Source organism: Heterocephalus glaber, unplaced genomic scaffold (genome assembly GCF_053883595.1).
Source record: "Heterocephalus glaber isolate CG9 unplaced genomic scaffold, H.glaber_assembly_v1.0 deba00000676, whole genome shotgun sequence".
Classification (NCBI taxonomy): domain Eukaryota; kingdom Metazoa; phylum Chordata; class Mammalia; order Rodentia; family Bathyergidae; genus Heterocephalus; species Heterocephalus glaber.
This window is the reverse complement of record NW_028258156.1, coordinates 3,552,337-3,568,622: the sequence shown is the minus strand read 5'-3', so window position 1 is coordinate 3,568,622 and position 16,286 is coordinate 3,552,337. Positions and strand designations below refer to the sequence as shown.

General features: G+C 38.2%; 1 protein-coding gene and 1 pseudogene across 2 annotated transcripts in view; both read right to left on the bottom strand.

Annotated features, from left to right (window-relative positions):
- Skap2 (src kinase associated phosphoprotein 2) overlaps positions 1-16,286 on the bottom strand; it is a 310,376-nt gene that overhangs the window by 200,539 nt on the left and 93,551 nt on the right. The gene's annotated exons all lie outside the window — the stretch shown is intronic.
- Positions 8,090-16,286, bottom strand: part of LOC101726214 (PRAME family member 12-like) — a 113,924-nt pseudogene continuing 105,727 nt past the window's right edge. The window contains exon 2 of the transcript XR_015449322.1: positions 8,090-15,755. The product of XR_015449322.1 is annotated as a PRAME family member 12-like (transcript). The remainder of the gene's footprint in view (positions 15,756-16,286) is intronic.

Genomic DNA, 16,286 nt, shown 5'->3' with positions numbered 1-16,286 from the left:
TACCTCAGCCTCTCATAGTGCTGAGTAGCATGTGCTATCACATGAAGCTGTACTAAGTTTTTAAAAAAGTTGTACTGATAAAATCCATGCCAGTTTGGACTAAAACTGAGTGAGTTCAAAATGAAAAGATATCCTTGGACCCCCAATTTACTACATGCAGTAAGCAGGCTAAGAAAGCTACCCACTTTTTCGTCCCCCTTCTGTCTCTCTTAGGCAGAAGCTTTCTTTCTCTCAATAAATTTTTCCTACTCTTAAAAAAAGAAAGAAAGCTACCCAGTTAGAAATATAGGTTATTTTTTTTTTTTTATCAAAAAGGATCAGTGCCTTAGAGAATGGAGGTAAGAAGCCAGAGAGGAATAAATCCCCTTCCTCCAAGAAGAACCTCAGAAGACAATAAGCATTAGGGTAAATATAGTAGGAAAAACAGGGGCCTAATCAAGAAAGTTTCTTTATTTCTTGAATAGACAAAACCTAGCAGCATGTGTTTGTCTAGACTTCAGAATTACTATCCACCACTAAGTGCTACCTGTCTCCCATTCTTCCCTTCTTGAATAAGATTTATTGTGTTTACCCTGCCCTTGTCTCACTTTTTCACGTAAGATATGGACATTTAACTTCAAGAGAAACTGTATGCGAGAAGTTGCATTCAGGCAGGCTCATCCACATCTGGACTACTTGCATAACACCAGAGCTGAGACTTAGATCCTGGTGGATTAAATAACAGAATTTCATGAAAGCAGAGATTTTTCTGTTTTGCTCATTGTTAGATTCCAAACACCAAGGACAATGATGGACTCGTGATAATCCCTCAATAAATATTCAGTGAATCAATGAATATTTTTTTTAGTTATCTCATTGTTCTTCTGTATTATATTAGCAGTCATTGTGGTTTTCATGGCCAAAAAACGCAAAACAGCAACAAAAAGTGACCTAAATGTAGTTTCCTGTCCACAGTGGGTGTCAATACTTTCAAAAAGAAATAAAGCCTCAATGTAAATGCAGAAACTTTCTCAGAGGATCATAAAGAAATAAAAGAACTCCTTCAAAGCTCCTATCAGCTTGTGCCCTGAAACATAAGATCCTATTACCTTTATCTTAATGTTTATAACTATGTTATTATGACTGGTCACAAAATTATCTACCCCTTTCTAATTCATCTGTTGACTAAATCTATGACTTCCCAGAGGTAAATTCCACAGGTTAGCCATACATATATTGGGTGAAGAAGTATTTGCCTTATTTTTTTATTCTAGATTTGTATCAGCTCTTAATTTTGTAGAATGAGTGATCCTTGACATAATAGTTGGAAGACATAAAACTAAGTAATTTGAGCCAGCAATAAGGATGTCATTTTTGGCAGTTTTATATGTTAATGTTCCATTTATCATGTGAATATGTGGCTGTGTTAGGAAAGCGTGAATAGCTAATTATTTTCCTTTTTAGATTTTTGCCTTCATAGGAAGATAGAAAAGAAAATTCAGGATAGAGAAGGGGGGGGACAAGGAATATATAACACAATCTGTATTGAGGAAGAGAGTTATTTTACTTGGGTTCTTTAAAATTACTATTGTCTATGATGATAAGATTAAAGAAATTGATTCAATTAGTTTTAGAGCTGAAGTTTTCCTGGCAAACCATAACAAGCATTTGACTACTTCTATCCCTCAGGTTAGAGGCGAATGAAAGAAGGATTTGCTCTTGACAGAATCTTATTCTTAAGGCTAAGGTTGTCTTTAGAACCATTAACAAAGTACTTTCTAATGTAATTACTGAACAAGATTTGTGTGTGTGTGTGTCATTTTTCATGAGCTATAGTCCATTTCATTGAAATGTGTAAGGTCAGCTAATAAGGGACAGTTTGCTGCCTGCTGCATGATTAATCAGATTGGGGGCCTCAGTAGGATTAAGCCTTGGAATAAGTAGGGCTTACTTATTTATTTATTTATTTATTTATTTATTTAGCTTTGATGATTCAGAAGACCTTTACTTGCTGCACTAATCACAATTTTTTTTTTTGTAAAAACACAAGATTCTTCATTATTTAGACTCTCAATGAATTATTTTAGGGATAATGTACAATTCAAAGGCATACCAGCAATAGTGGATATTGAGAGTGAAACAATGAAGAATTTTGCCACCTGAGATTTTTTAGGGACTGAAAAGTGTACATACTGGTAAAACAACTGATATTGCAAATTAAAATATACTGTTAATCAATACCTACATATGTTGGCACACATGGATTGGAAAAAAATAACTGGAAAGGATTTTGCAAACATATTTTACTACTAGAACATTTTATAGAAAAGAAAATAAAAAACTGTGAAGTTAAGTGGTATGTTCAAGATAACAGAGCTTCTTAGTGGAAGGAGAAAGATTGGTAAATAGTGCTGGCTTTCATTAATGGTCATCCATTCTGCCGCGGTCAAACATCTTGGAGGAGGAGAACCCTCTGACATCTGGCCAAAGTCTGGTCACTTTAAGATTTTATTTTGAGGTTTTTTTGCCCTACAAAATCTACTCCTCTTTCTCCACAGTCTGAAACACTAGAGAAACTATTCTACCTTGGGCATGACCAATGTGAAAAGCACCTTACAAATATATAAGGAAAGGTTATATATAGTGTGCTTCTTCCTCCATGATAACCCTACTGAAAGATGAATACAGTAACAAAAATCTTTTCAGTAGTTCAGCCTTCAATTCAATATGACAATACTCATAAATATGTTGATCTAATATATTCTAAAATACTATTTTCTGAAACACATGATTTTAGTTTTCTTTCTATTATGGCACAGTTATAACTCAAGTTCACATATTATGGGTCTGGCCAGAGGCATGGAATCATGCCATTGTTGCTTCTACTTCTACTAATTCTCTATTCTTTAGAGATATTTTTATGCTTGGTGTGTCATTCTGTTACATGGAGTATGTTTTAATGAGTGTATTTATGATTTTAGCCACTGGGAGTAGGAACTGATGTATCATGAAGCCTTGTACCTTATGTATAGCTGAATTATAACACAGATCTTAACAGCCAAGAAGTCTGTGAATGGAAAAAAAAAGAATTTCAAAATGTAAACCATGTTCTTGGCACTAGCCTCAAATACTGGACATTCATAGCCCACAAATGCCCAGACTACAAATTTGGAAGTTGCATTAATATGGCAGTAAAAGTCACTCTTCTGAAAACTTCACTTGTAAAATATTTATAAATTCACATGGTTGTTCCTGGCAAATAACCACATCTGTCAGCTCTGTCTTTTTACTCCCAAAGCAGTAGGGTTGTGTCTTGTGTAATTCACAATATGTTCATAAAAAATTATTTTGGAAAAATCAAGATGGAAGATACTTTGTTCTACAGGGAAATATATCTGCTCCTCCAATGGTTTGATGTTACTATTTGATCTCCTGAGATCTTTTCTTATCAAGGCATTTTCTCTGAACAAGTTTTCATTTTATTGGATTTATCTAGTTTCTAAATTAGCAAGGCAAGTCTTGTGGAGTTGTCTTTAGAAATCCCACAATAATATCTACAACACAGTAGAGTTTTTCCGTCCCTGGTCAATTTGTATGTTGATGTTATACGGTGGAGGCACTTTCTCATAGAAAATTATTATCTCCCTATAGTATTCAGGGGACCCTTCATACAGGTAACCCTCAAGACAGTTCTTTTCCTAAGGCTAAACAAAAATAAACTAGATTATATTTTCATACAAATGTGTGTCATCTACAGTTATGATTTTTAGTTCATTAGTTCAGGGGCAGAGGGAGCCCTCCAAAATCAGACCTAATAATAGACTATTTGACAACAAAATGAACCAAATGTGCTACTGTATATATCTTTATGATACTCTGTGTGTGTGTGTGTGTGTGTGTGTGTGTGTGTGTGTTGGGGATGGAAGGGCCTCATGCATACTAGGCAAGTGCCCTATCACTGAACTACTCTCCCAACCCAAAGAGGTATATATTTTTTATTGTTTGGGGGGATGTATATATCTATATATTTTACCAGAATCCAGCATTTCTTTCTGTTCCCCTCTACAAAAAAAGAGTTAGATTATTTATAATTTAAATATAACTGTTAGAATAGTTAAAAGAAAGATCAAAGGTCTAAAACACCATATAGAAATATAAAACTGAATAAAGTATCCTTTTGAGAATCTAATGAAAACTTTGAGCTCTTTCCCCTAAAAACTTCAAGTGAGTACATGCATGCCCATGTGCACACACATGCATACCCAAATGCACTCTTTTGCACACAAACTCAGGCATTCACCAGTATCACTCCACGGACCACCACAAATGGTGGGGAAAGGATATGTATCAGGAAATTAGAATAAAATTATCAATATCATTAAGCATTAAAAGTAGCACTAATCTTTGTAGTCAAAGCAGGAGGAAGAATTCAATGGACTGTATAGATCCCAATGCTTAACAAAGAAACACATACCAGGTTTTCAGGAGACACATTTTAAGAAGAACTTGTCAAGTACATGGATTTCTGATTAATTATTAAATATTCAATCAACAATGTCTTTAGCAATAGTTTTGCAAAGGGCAAAACTATTTTTCATATGACCATTTTCACCTTGTTGCCCTAATAAACCTTGAAGATATTCTTATCAAATAGTAATTTTATGAATATTTATATCAACTTAGTCTAAGTAATCTGGCTTCTGTATCTGACTTTTTATAATAAGAAATGGTTTCCCTCTAGAGAAAGCTCCAGTATTTATAAAGGCATAATTCCCACAGAGGTCTTCCCTAAATTACAGCTAAGAAGCTGCAGCATCAGCAAGGCCACCTGGGGCATTGTACAGGCTGACTGACCCATACACCTGGTGGACTCCATATGTCAAGAAGGTATTCTAAGCAAGGCACTGAGAAATAAATGAGCTTAAGAGGCAAAATGAGGGCTGGGGATGTAGCTCAGTGTAGCCGTGCCTGCCTGGCATGCTCAAGGTCCTGAGTTAATCCCTGGTACTGAGAAAAAAAAGAGGCAAAGGACCCGAGTTTGATCCCCAGTACAAAAAAAAAAAAAAAAAAAAAAAGAGACAAAATGAGAAACTATAAATGAGTAAGAGTAACACCAGTCTTGTACTACTTGGTTTCTCTACACTGTGGATTGACCCTTTTTCATCCATAATGCCCTTCCAATCAGGCATGTCACCTGGGGATGAGAACACTAATTCTATACAAAGTAACTCATCATTGAGTACTGTGAACTGGTTAGTGAAACCCAAAGCTAAGGAAGGAAGAGTAATTGTATAGTAAGCATATCTTTAGAAAGAAACAGATTGCCTAATTACATTGAACCACCAAGTACTTACTATTCTGGTGATTAGAACCCAAATCATATAATATACACTTTTTTCAAATAATTGTCACGTAAGCTTTCCTAAAGAGAATGTTGTCTCATCAAAACAAAATTTCTTAAGATTCTTAAGACAGAAAAACCTGGAATCATCTGTCTAATGTCAAAATAGCCTTTGTTCCCCTCCACTTATGGAGGAGTGAGCTTATGGGATTCAGTAAATTTTGCACTTGGCATAGAACATGAAAACAGTTTCCAACATTTTGGGATGGAGGCTCTGGGTTGAATATTCCCAACATTGCCTGAGCCATAATCAGTGGCTAAAAAATTCTAAGCACTGTAGCCTTTCTCCAGAACTTTCTTTTGAGTGACATCTGGGGTGAATTAAGTTTCTGTTTAGTTCCAGCATTAGCTACAGATGTGAAGGTGTAAATGTGCTTTCCAGGAACTATAGATTATACGGTCATGATGTAGACCACTTTTATTAGGAGCTCAAGTACCACATTTCCAGAAGTATAAAGAATGACAGCAAGGAAAAAAGCCTTTAGAGCTTAAATTACAACCACATCTAATGAACTCAGAGGTGTTTTTCACTTACAAGGGTATTGCTTTTCAACTCCTGTAGCTTAAATGAATCTAGTGATCATAACAGTAAATATGGGTTCCAAAGTTATCCCAAGAGGTATCATTAGTCACATATTACATCCTTTTCTAATTTGTACACTTTCCATGTTTCAGGGTTTCACAGTACTGCTGAAACCTCCAGAATTTCATGTTTCCCTCAGCAGTCTACAATAACCCTTAGTCTGAATGACATGTATTATTTCCTTAGCAAACATATGATGTGGAAAGCTTAGTAAAAGATTTATTATAAGAAATGGCTCGATATTTTATTTCCTTCCTTAATTGAATACATTATTGCTCTGTGTTTAGAAATGCTGTGTTGATGTATTACACCTCAGAACAACTATACACATGCCATCTGCAGCAAAGTTTATTAGACTACAAATCAGGATACAGATGTTGGAGAGAAAGCTATGTATGTTAAGTCATAATACATCACAGCAGATTTTAAATTTATAAATCATGGTGGTCCCACATGTTTTTATTTTATGCAAATTAAGATATTGGTACTTATGAAAATGCAGGGACTAGATGACCTCTCTTTCATCATACACACAATGGGTAAAGTGATAAGCTGCTAAGGTGGTAGATACAACACTGTAGATGGAAAAAAGGACTAAGTAACTTCAAAAGAAAAGTCTCACATTCTTATTCCTTAATACTAGTATAAAAGATCGATATTTAAAGTCAGCACTCTGAAGCAAATGAGTGGATAGGTCTTCTGGGAGTATAAATGATCATATTTTTATTGATCTATTTCACAAATTTAGATTTTCATCCATTTATTAGAAGAGAATTTATTGAGTACCTGTTTTCTAGGTGACGCCATGCTCTAGGGTTTTATTAAAATGAGACTCACTTGTATTATTTTGATGCAAGAGGAGTGGTTGAAATTTTCTTTCTTCCTCCAAGTACTTAAAGATCAGGCCTAAAAATGGACAAATTGCCTCCAGAAACTTTACAAGAATATACCAACAATTTCATTGGTGGAAAGAATTAACAGATGATGTTTGGCCAGTGCAGCTGAGAAGACTGCTTTCCTGAAGAATGATGTGATTATTTTCCATTAGATTCTCAAAATATAACTCAATGATATCAATTTTAAATAAATAAAATCCAGGATGTTCACACTTTCAGGAAGGATTAATGTTCTGTAGCTCTATCGATCTTCCGCACTCTTAAAAGTATCTGGGGTAATCATTAACAACATTTTGTTCTGATCCACTTACCTGTCATCTCAGGCTCTCCCAGCTCTGTACAAATACATTTGCCTTTTATTCGTCATGCTTATTCTATAGATAAAGACTGAATATTACTGGCATTTACAACTGGAAGATTTAAGATTTTTTAAAAATTAGATTAAATATACCTTTTAAATAAGGTGTGGTGGGGCCGGGGATTTACCTCAGTGGTTCCGGCACCTGCCTTGCAAGCACAAGGTCCTGAGTTTGATCCCTGGTACCAAAAATAAATAAATAAATAAATAAATAAATAAATAAATAAATAAATAAGGTGTAGAGTTGATCTTCAAGAAAAAAAAATGATCTTCTCTTTTTCTGAAAATACTCAGAAGATTCTGCCTATGATTGTGTAGCATAAGGCAAGGGCAACAATTCAAGAAACCATTGTAAAAATGTACAATTTAGGCTTAGCTCAGTGGTGGCGTCACTTGCCTTGCAAGTGCAAGGTCCTGAGTTCGATCCCCAGTACCAAAAAAAAAAAAAAAATGTACAACTCACTCAGGAAAGGAGAACATTTTAATTCCTAAGAAGTACAGTCCAATGAGTGATTATTGCTAACCATGTATTTATTGTATTTGTGTAAATTCATGTTTTCATGGCACTGTCACATGTACTGTCTCATTTACCATATGAACAAGACATGTATTTGTTCACTTGACAATTTTGTGAATCCCTATTAAGAGCTAGACATCACACTCCCCACTGGAGACACAAAGATGAATAAAACAAATTCTCAGTGAGCTTACTTTCTAGTTGAGAAATAAAATGAAAGCTATTAGATAATTATAAGATGTTATAATACAGATATGATAAAACACTAAAGCAATACAGGGTTACCTGTGTAATAGGTTCATTTTACAGAAAAGAAAACTGATAAAATGCATTAATATTAATATTACTGGGCAGTTTTTACAATGAAATTAGAACCTGTATTAAATTATTTAGCATAACATTGGCCTATAGTAAGAACTCTATAAATATTATTAGAAAAGAATAGCACAGAGTTGTAGTTTGGTGCATGGGTCTGTATCAAATTTTTTGAATCCTAGCTACTTCCTAGTTTGTGTGGCCTCAGGAAAGTTACATTATCAATCTAGATCACTGATAGTGAACTTTTTAGAGCTTTCAATGATAACAAACAGCCCACTGCATCATGCATGCCATAGGTTCACCACCACTGATCTAGATCTTAGTTTTGCCAGGGCTAAGATAGAGGTAACAATTACAACCATTACCCAGGCTGTTGTTTTAAGGATTAATTTGTCATACATGCTCAAAAAGTGATACCCATGGTAAGGATCAAAGCTAGGAGGAAGTCTGAAAACTTTATATCATATCAAAAATCTAGTTGACTTCTTATGAAAGAGCTATTTTTGGCCCTGAAGAGTAAGATATCCTTAAATTTTACCACAGGGAACAAAACCCTCCACTAAAGAATTCAAGGTAGGAGCAGGCAGCAAAGCATATTTGGCATCTTGAGCAGCAGGGGAAAAAACTAGTGAAGGAAAAGCCAAAAAGGGAGAAGAGAGCAAGGAAAGTAGTTTGGGTAAAGGTAATGGGGTTTGGACAGTGGTTGGATTGGACAAGACAGAGAGAAATGGATTTTTAAAAATTCTTTTATTGGTACATTTTAGGTATACAATACATTTACATTTATCATTGGGTGCTTGTACCTGTACATGATATATCTTAGTTCTTATTTAGAGGGAAATGGATTTGAGAAAAGAAGAAGGGCATAGCATCCACACATTTTGTACTTTTTCTAGCATTAGATGAGAAATAATCTTCCTAATATGTCCCATCCATATTTTGCTAGGTCAGGGCATTTTTAGTAAAATAATTCCTGCTGGGTGTGGTGGCACATGCCTGTAATCCCAGCACTTGGGAGGCTGGGGTAGGAGGATCACTGTGAATTTGAGGCCAGCCTGGGCTATACACACACACACACACACACACACACACACATAGTTCAGGGCCAGCCTGAACTACAAAGGGAGACCCTGCCTCAAAAAACCAAAAAAAGAATTTTTTTCCTAAAATGTTATTAATAGATCTTAACTAAATTAGAGCATACACAATAGTCTAATAATACCTTTGATGGTATTTGGGGGAAAGCATGCTCTTTTCTTTCGTTCAGATCCTACAAAGCAATTGTTGGATATGAAGTGTTGGACATAAAATTTTATTCCATAAGATGTTTCATGATACTGAGGAGGTTTTCATGTTTGCTGCTTTTTAAAATTCTTTCTTTTTTTAATGGGTGATTTACATGTTTTTTTCTGCATCCAAGGGATAAATATTATACATCCATCACTATAGCCCAATATTACATTTTCCGGGAATGAAGGAGTTTTGATCTGTGATCTAAGTGCTGCCAGTTCAGAGGATCTCTTCTCTTGTCACAGACAGGATCTAAAGCCTTTCCAGAAGTAAACATCCTAACTAGAGTCACCAAGGAGCTGATGAAAATGTGAGTATCACAACTACGACCCTCTTCAGCTGGAAGGAGCCAGACTGATCTTCGCCCTTGGCCCTCTTACAGCAGTTAGGGGTACTTCTTCAGAGGGGGGAATATGGCAGATAGGTAGCTTAATTAGATATTTTGTAGGCAGTTAGATAGGGCCCGCCCACGAGGAGCTAACATGGAGGAGAGTGAAGACACAATCACTGAAGGCCAGAATTGTGAAAGAAGAGAAACTATCATACCCATGTAGGATGAATAGCAGTAACTGATATTCTAAGTAGGTATCAATCACCTGGGTGGGGGCCAAGGTCTTAACCCAGCCTTTCCAGGAAATATCCCTGACCCCCACCCTTACTGAAAATCCTTGTATGTTTGCTATGTGACTTGCTCCCCCATTTGACCCCCATTTAATCAGTATTACCTGGGTGACTGTACTTGTAATCTTATTGGTTGGTCATAGTTTTGTCCCACCTCATGTATTTCCATTGGGTCTTATAGTTTTGTCCCACTTTGTACCCGCCTCACCACATGGTTTTGCTGTATAAAACATCTTTGAAAAGTGGAATGGGTGGACAACCCACTTTCTGGTCCCTCTTCTGTCTCTCTTAGGCAGAAATTTTCTTTTTCTCAATAAATTTTTCCTACTCTTAAAAAAAAAAGTGAATATATTTCACTGTTCAAGTGGCTAGCTCCTGTGAAAGAATGTAGATGTTGCCTCTTTTCTTTATTATCTTTCTGATAATATTGGTTATTTTGTAAGCTAATTTGTTACATTAGGGAACATTTAGAGAAAAAGTTTGTTACATTAATTATGTATAATTACAAATTTCTGATACATCTTTATCACTGGGATGACTCAGAACTTGTGTAGCATGCCTAGGCCAGTCCAGATCCTTGACAGTGAGACATAATCTAATAACAAAGGTCCAGTGGGTACTCTCTGAAAAGGTGTTTCCTCTCTGTTCTGTTAGCTATTGAATACAGTCTTTGCATACTTAGATAAATAGCATTCAAAATGGAAATGGAAATTTTATTCCAAGTTATGTGCTATGCTTTGCATATAGAACAAAAAGTTGTTTAAATGTATGTAGAAAATTCAAATATACTTCTCCCTTCAGAAGATTATTCTGAGAACAAAGGTCTAGTTTGAGACTAGATAGAAAGGCCAAAAACATATTCTCTGTTATGCTGCTTAGTCCTGCTCCCAGTCCACTCATCCCAATCAACCCCCTCATTAATGAGTTCTCACAGTACTTGAACATGATGGAATAAGAGTGGTATTTCAACAAAAGATCAAATGCTTAGAAATTCCCTCCAACAAACAGGTTATTCTTTCATTCCTATATCAATAAGCCAGCAAAGACAAAACCATATTTGAACTGGCAAAGCCACCTGTGTTTTCAGATTCTGTGAAAAAAATAGAAAGAAAAAAGAATTCTTCCATATTCTTTTTGCAGTTTTCCGTAAGAGTACTTATTACATGTTTCTTTTTTTTTTTTCAAAAAAAGATTTATTTTGTGTTAGAGTTCAGGTCATGAGGTTGGCATGGCAGAGGTGCACAGCAGCAGGGAAACAGCTCCTGGCCTTGCTGTGGAAAACAGAGACAGATTAATGGAGGAGAGAGGGAGATAGAGGCTTCTAGGCCACGCCTCCAGTGACCCACCTCCTCTGACCAGGCTTCACCTCCCAGCCTCACAGTGAGCTACATACTCAGTGGACAAATCCACTGATGAGTGTCATGCTCCCTTGATCCAGTCTCCTGCTGAAAGCCCCACCTGTGAGGACAGGAAAATTTGAGAGAACACCTAGATTAAAAAAATATGGTTGCTGGGTTGGGGATGCACAACCAATGGCATCTAATGCTAGTTTGATCTTGATACTCCTCTGTGACTTCCCAGTTCCCACTGGGCTCCAGTGTATACAGTTGGCAAATCATGCACCAATCACAGGAGTAGGTACAGATCTGGACCCTAAGGGATGGCCTTATGTGTGTCAGTACCTGTTCTAATTCCGCACAGACCCAGGGAAATTGCTCAGGGTGCACAAACTTTGCTGGAATCTTGGAGTCATAGCTTTCCAAGGGGGCAGGATACAGCTTGTAGGTTAACTGGCTCAGTCCAGCACACAGGTGCAGCAGGACCTGGAGGATGCCCAGGGAAATACGGTTCCCATAGCAACTGAAGGTCTTGAGCTGGGAGCAGCGGCTCAGGGCAGGCAAGATGGCAGGGAGCTGGGAGTCTGTGATGTCACAGTTCTCTAGGACCAGGGTCTCCAGAGTTTTGGCCAGTTTGTCTAGCAGAACCTGGAGGGTCTCCAGGTTGAATGATTTCATTGAGAACTTCCTCAGACTCAGGGACTTCAGCTGGCTTGTGCTTGGACATGCTTTAGGTCAGATTCCTTTAGTGGACTTGAACTCAAGGAGAGGGCCTCCAAGGGGGTCTGACTCCTTAAGATTTTATGCAGAGTTCCTTTCAGGAAGAATACATCATCTATATGAAGCTCCTGGAGACTTTGCATCTGTCCTAAGTGAAAAGAGTAGATGTGGGAACACCACTTGTTTTTCCAGGCTGAAGTATACACTTCTGGGCTCAGGCTGCTGAAGTGAAATGTGCGAAGGTTCATCATCTTCTTGAGCTGAGGAAAAAATGCTTTCATGCTTTCCTGACCCCAGTGACTGAACACATCCAGCTCCTGGATAGAGTCCAGTTGCATAGCACGAAGAAGCTCCAGGATTGTAAAGACAGCTTTGGAATTGATCATCATCTTCTCACAGCACAGGTGTACTGAAGCTTTTCTCTTCCTGGCCCACTTCAAGAGACAGAGTTGCAATTCATCACGGGTGGCACAAGACCTACTCCAGGCTTCAAAACAAAGGTGTGCGAGGATTGTCAAGGTCGGCTTCTTCTTCCTCAACCCAGGCTTGCCTGCTTCCTTACTGCTGGCATCTTCTGAGTGAGCAGCACTCATGGCTCTGGGCTCTACAGTCCAGAAGTCCCAGTGTGCATCCCTCCAATCCAGCACCTGCAGACTCCGCTTGCTGTGGTAAACCTTTTGGGACAGCTGCAAGTCAAGTCCATCCAGTAGGGCTTCCAAGGTCTGTAGGTTTCTCTGTTGCAGTGTGATTTTCCCCAGCTGAGTGTATAGAGTCCTTGGTTTCCTCAAATCCATCAGGCTCCTCAAAGGGAGGCAGAGGAATGGCCAGGCCTGCACCATCACCTTCAGGACCTCATTCATTGTGTTTCCCCATGAAGGGCTCCATGAATATTTCATGGAAGATCAGGGTGGGCAGGTCGTGCAGAGCAGTGCTGGTTGTGGTCTCACTTTTCAGCAGCCTCTTCTTGGTCAGCTCGTACAGAGTCAGTGGGCTTTGTGTACTCATCCTGAGAAACCTGCGAGGAGAAGGATCCAGGTAGAGACGGGGATGGTGGGGCTCCAGGATCCTGGTGGCACCAAGCGGTGACTGAAAGCTCCAAGACTGAGCCATTACATGTTTCTATATGAGGATAGCAGAATGTTTAGAGTGGTCATTGCTTGGCATTGGAAGGGCAGTGCCTTGGGGTCTTCCTCTGGTTCAAGCTGGAAAAACAACTGTTCTTTTAGTTTTCAGTGTAATAACTTGGCTCAAACCATGCCATGAGTTACTTTTGCATGAAATCTGTCATAAAAAATTACTGTACAATTCTCCACTGGCAGTGAGCATCAGCATAAGCTAATGCAAGCAAGTTATGAAAGTTAAAGAGCAGAGAATTGGGTGTGAAAAAAATATTAACAGGTATGTCCATCTGACCTCTGTAACTGTAAAACTTCTGCAGAATAAAGCCAATTTTGTCAAGGTTACTTACTTCTCAGAAAAAGTTTTTTCAGCTTCAACAAAAATACCCAAGAAACAAAATGAGGGCCAAAAAAGAGGTGTTTCATTTTTTACCACCTGCAAGAGGTAGGATTTTCAATCCAAGGCGAGTTTCCCAGGTTCTTATTCCTCGACTAAAGGCACTACTCTGTTTCAAGGGCCTCAGACAAAGGAGATATTTGGGGAATGACTGATTCCCCCACATCACCAATATTTCCTTGAGAACTCTTTCTTTGTGGCTTTTATTGAAAGAATCACAAGAACCTGCTTGTTCCCCGGACAGTTGCTCCTCAAGCCTCAGAACATAAAAACTCCTGTTAGCATTAAAAGGGGCCAGTGCCTTCAGAAAGCCTTGTATACACATGCTGCCTATGACAATGAATACCAGATGCTAGACATTCAGATGAGCCCTCCCAATCTCCACAGTGATCTCTATTGGGAGAGGTTAGATAGCTCACTGCATTTCTTCAGAGCACAGACTTTGAAGTTAAGACTTGGCCTCATCACTTGCTAAGTGTGTGATTCTGGTCAACTTACATTTACACAGTGGCCTTTTTCAGAATACTCTTGAGAAACACAATAAAGTGACAGGGACAAAGAAACCGCTTATTGAAATGGAAAAACAAAATGGTGGGCTACTAGCTCACTACCAGGAAATTAGTCCACAATTTCTGAGTGACTGTGGCAGCAGGCTAAGAAGGTCAATTTATAGTTTCTTATCTATGAAATCAGGGTGATACTGAAAGTATCCAAGTGCTCAGCACAGTGGCTGACACATAGAAAGAGCCCAGTACATATTAGGCATTTTCCCCCTTATCCCAAAAGATGTTTACTTTTTTCCTTTTCATGGTCCTCATGAGACACTGGCAACTAAATGATAAAAAGGGTCTGAGATCATCATCCAAGAGTATGGGGTTGTGCATGACTGAGGTATTCTTTATCTTTAGTTTGCAGCAAGAAGGAAAAGAACCACAAAACACTCTGCAATGGAAGCCCTAGACCACAGAATCACTCAGGGACCCCACTTATGGTTTACTGTGACAAGGTTCTGTGGATGCTGTTGTGTCACATTTCCATGAGTTCCCAGTCAGGGTGTGCAGCCACTGGCATATGGCCAGACACTTCTCTTGTCTAAGAAATACTGTTTCTCCTTTCTCCCTGATAACGAAACTCCAAATGTGATCAGGTTGTTGGCAGAGATCCCCTGATTTCAGGAAGGTTAGGCTACTGTCTCAGCAAAAAAGAATGAGCTGAAGTTGGTCTAACTCTGTCCTAGTAATTACTTTCCCTTCTTTAGGAATTGGCTAAAGAGTGACCACATGATACCATCCTGGCCAATGAGATCTAGGGAAGTACTCAGGAAAGTTCTTTTCCTAAATAAAAAGACAAGGGTGCACAAAGATGAAGCCTCAAACAATCTCCTTTCTATTCTGAACTTGGATGTAATGGCAGGAGCAACAGCAACTATAATATGACCAGGAAATTGACAACAAATTTGTCCCTAAAAATCATTAGATCTCTGAACCAGTATAGGCAATTGTCTACCTCCACACTTCTTGTTATATAAGAAACAGAAGCCCCAGATGTTTAAACCTCTACAGATGAGTTTTCTATTTCTTGCAGTCAAATGTATTCTAAAGCACTGCTGAAAGATAAAGCCATTTTTCTTACTTGACTTTATTTGAACAAAAATTCTAATAATCAACCACAAGAAACCAATCTGTCAATCACCTGCTTTAATATCAAAGGAAACAGTCATGTTTTATAGTAAGTATTTTGCATTAAATTGGCTTATAAATTGAAAACACAGGTTAAATGGAAAAGTAAAAATGAAATGCAATTGGTTACATACTTGCTTCCATCTATCCCTCTGCTGTAGTTAGTTCAAACAGACATAAAGAGATACCACTCCATCATTTTTCCCATTAAGTTTATTGGTACATTTTAGGTATACAGTACAGTTACATTCATCGTTGGGATCTTGTACCTGTACATGATGTATATTGGTTCTTATTTTTTCCCCATTCCCCTGGCCTCTCTTCACCCCCTCCACCCTTCCCTATTTACAGAGACTCTGTTTCCATTTTTTCCCCCACTCCATCATTTTTGACAGAGCCACATTAATGATGCAAAATGTGTGCTGAAGTTTTGTCACGAGTTGAGTTTCGTGCCTCGGAGAAGGATGAGCCAATTGTGTGTATATGGTCTTCTGTGTCATCTGCCACCATACTAGTCTGATGCCCTCTCAGATGTCAGTTGCTGCAAGCAATAATTGTCATTATTATTCTAATGCCTTACCTGTTGATGCTGTTTGACAGTATTTCAGAGTGCTTTCATGTCAGTTCTCTTCTTAAAGGCTCAAAACTTGCCAGTTACTAGCCATGTCACCCCCCACAGAAAATTGCTACAGAGCCTGAGGGAGGGAATCCTCATTTTGAGGAAGTGTCATTTTCCTTTTCCCCTAGGTCCAGCTCTGCTGCAGGCACCAATGACCTCCTACTTAGCACCACTGCTGAGTCAATTGTGATCCAGTAGCAAGTGAGTTGAGGTGACACTCTTGTTGCCCAGAGCAAAGTAAGAATCCCACGCCTGCATATGGCCCTCTGGTCCTCTGTGCTAGTGCTCCCCAACAACAATCAGGCCTGTGCAGTTGTTTCCTAATGTGATATCAAAATCTCTTGTTGGAAAAAGTTCTATTCATCTCTAGGGTCTGTTTCAAAAACTACCAATCTCTTATACTCACAAACTGAATTTCTGTCCTAAACTGGGTCGATCTCACACTAAAACACA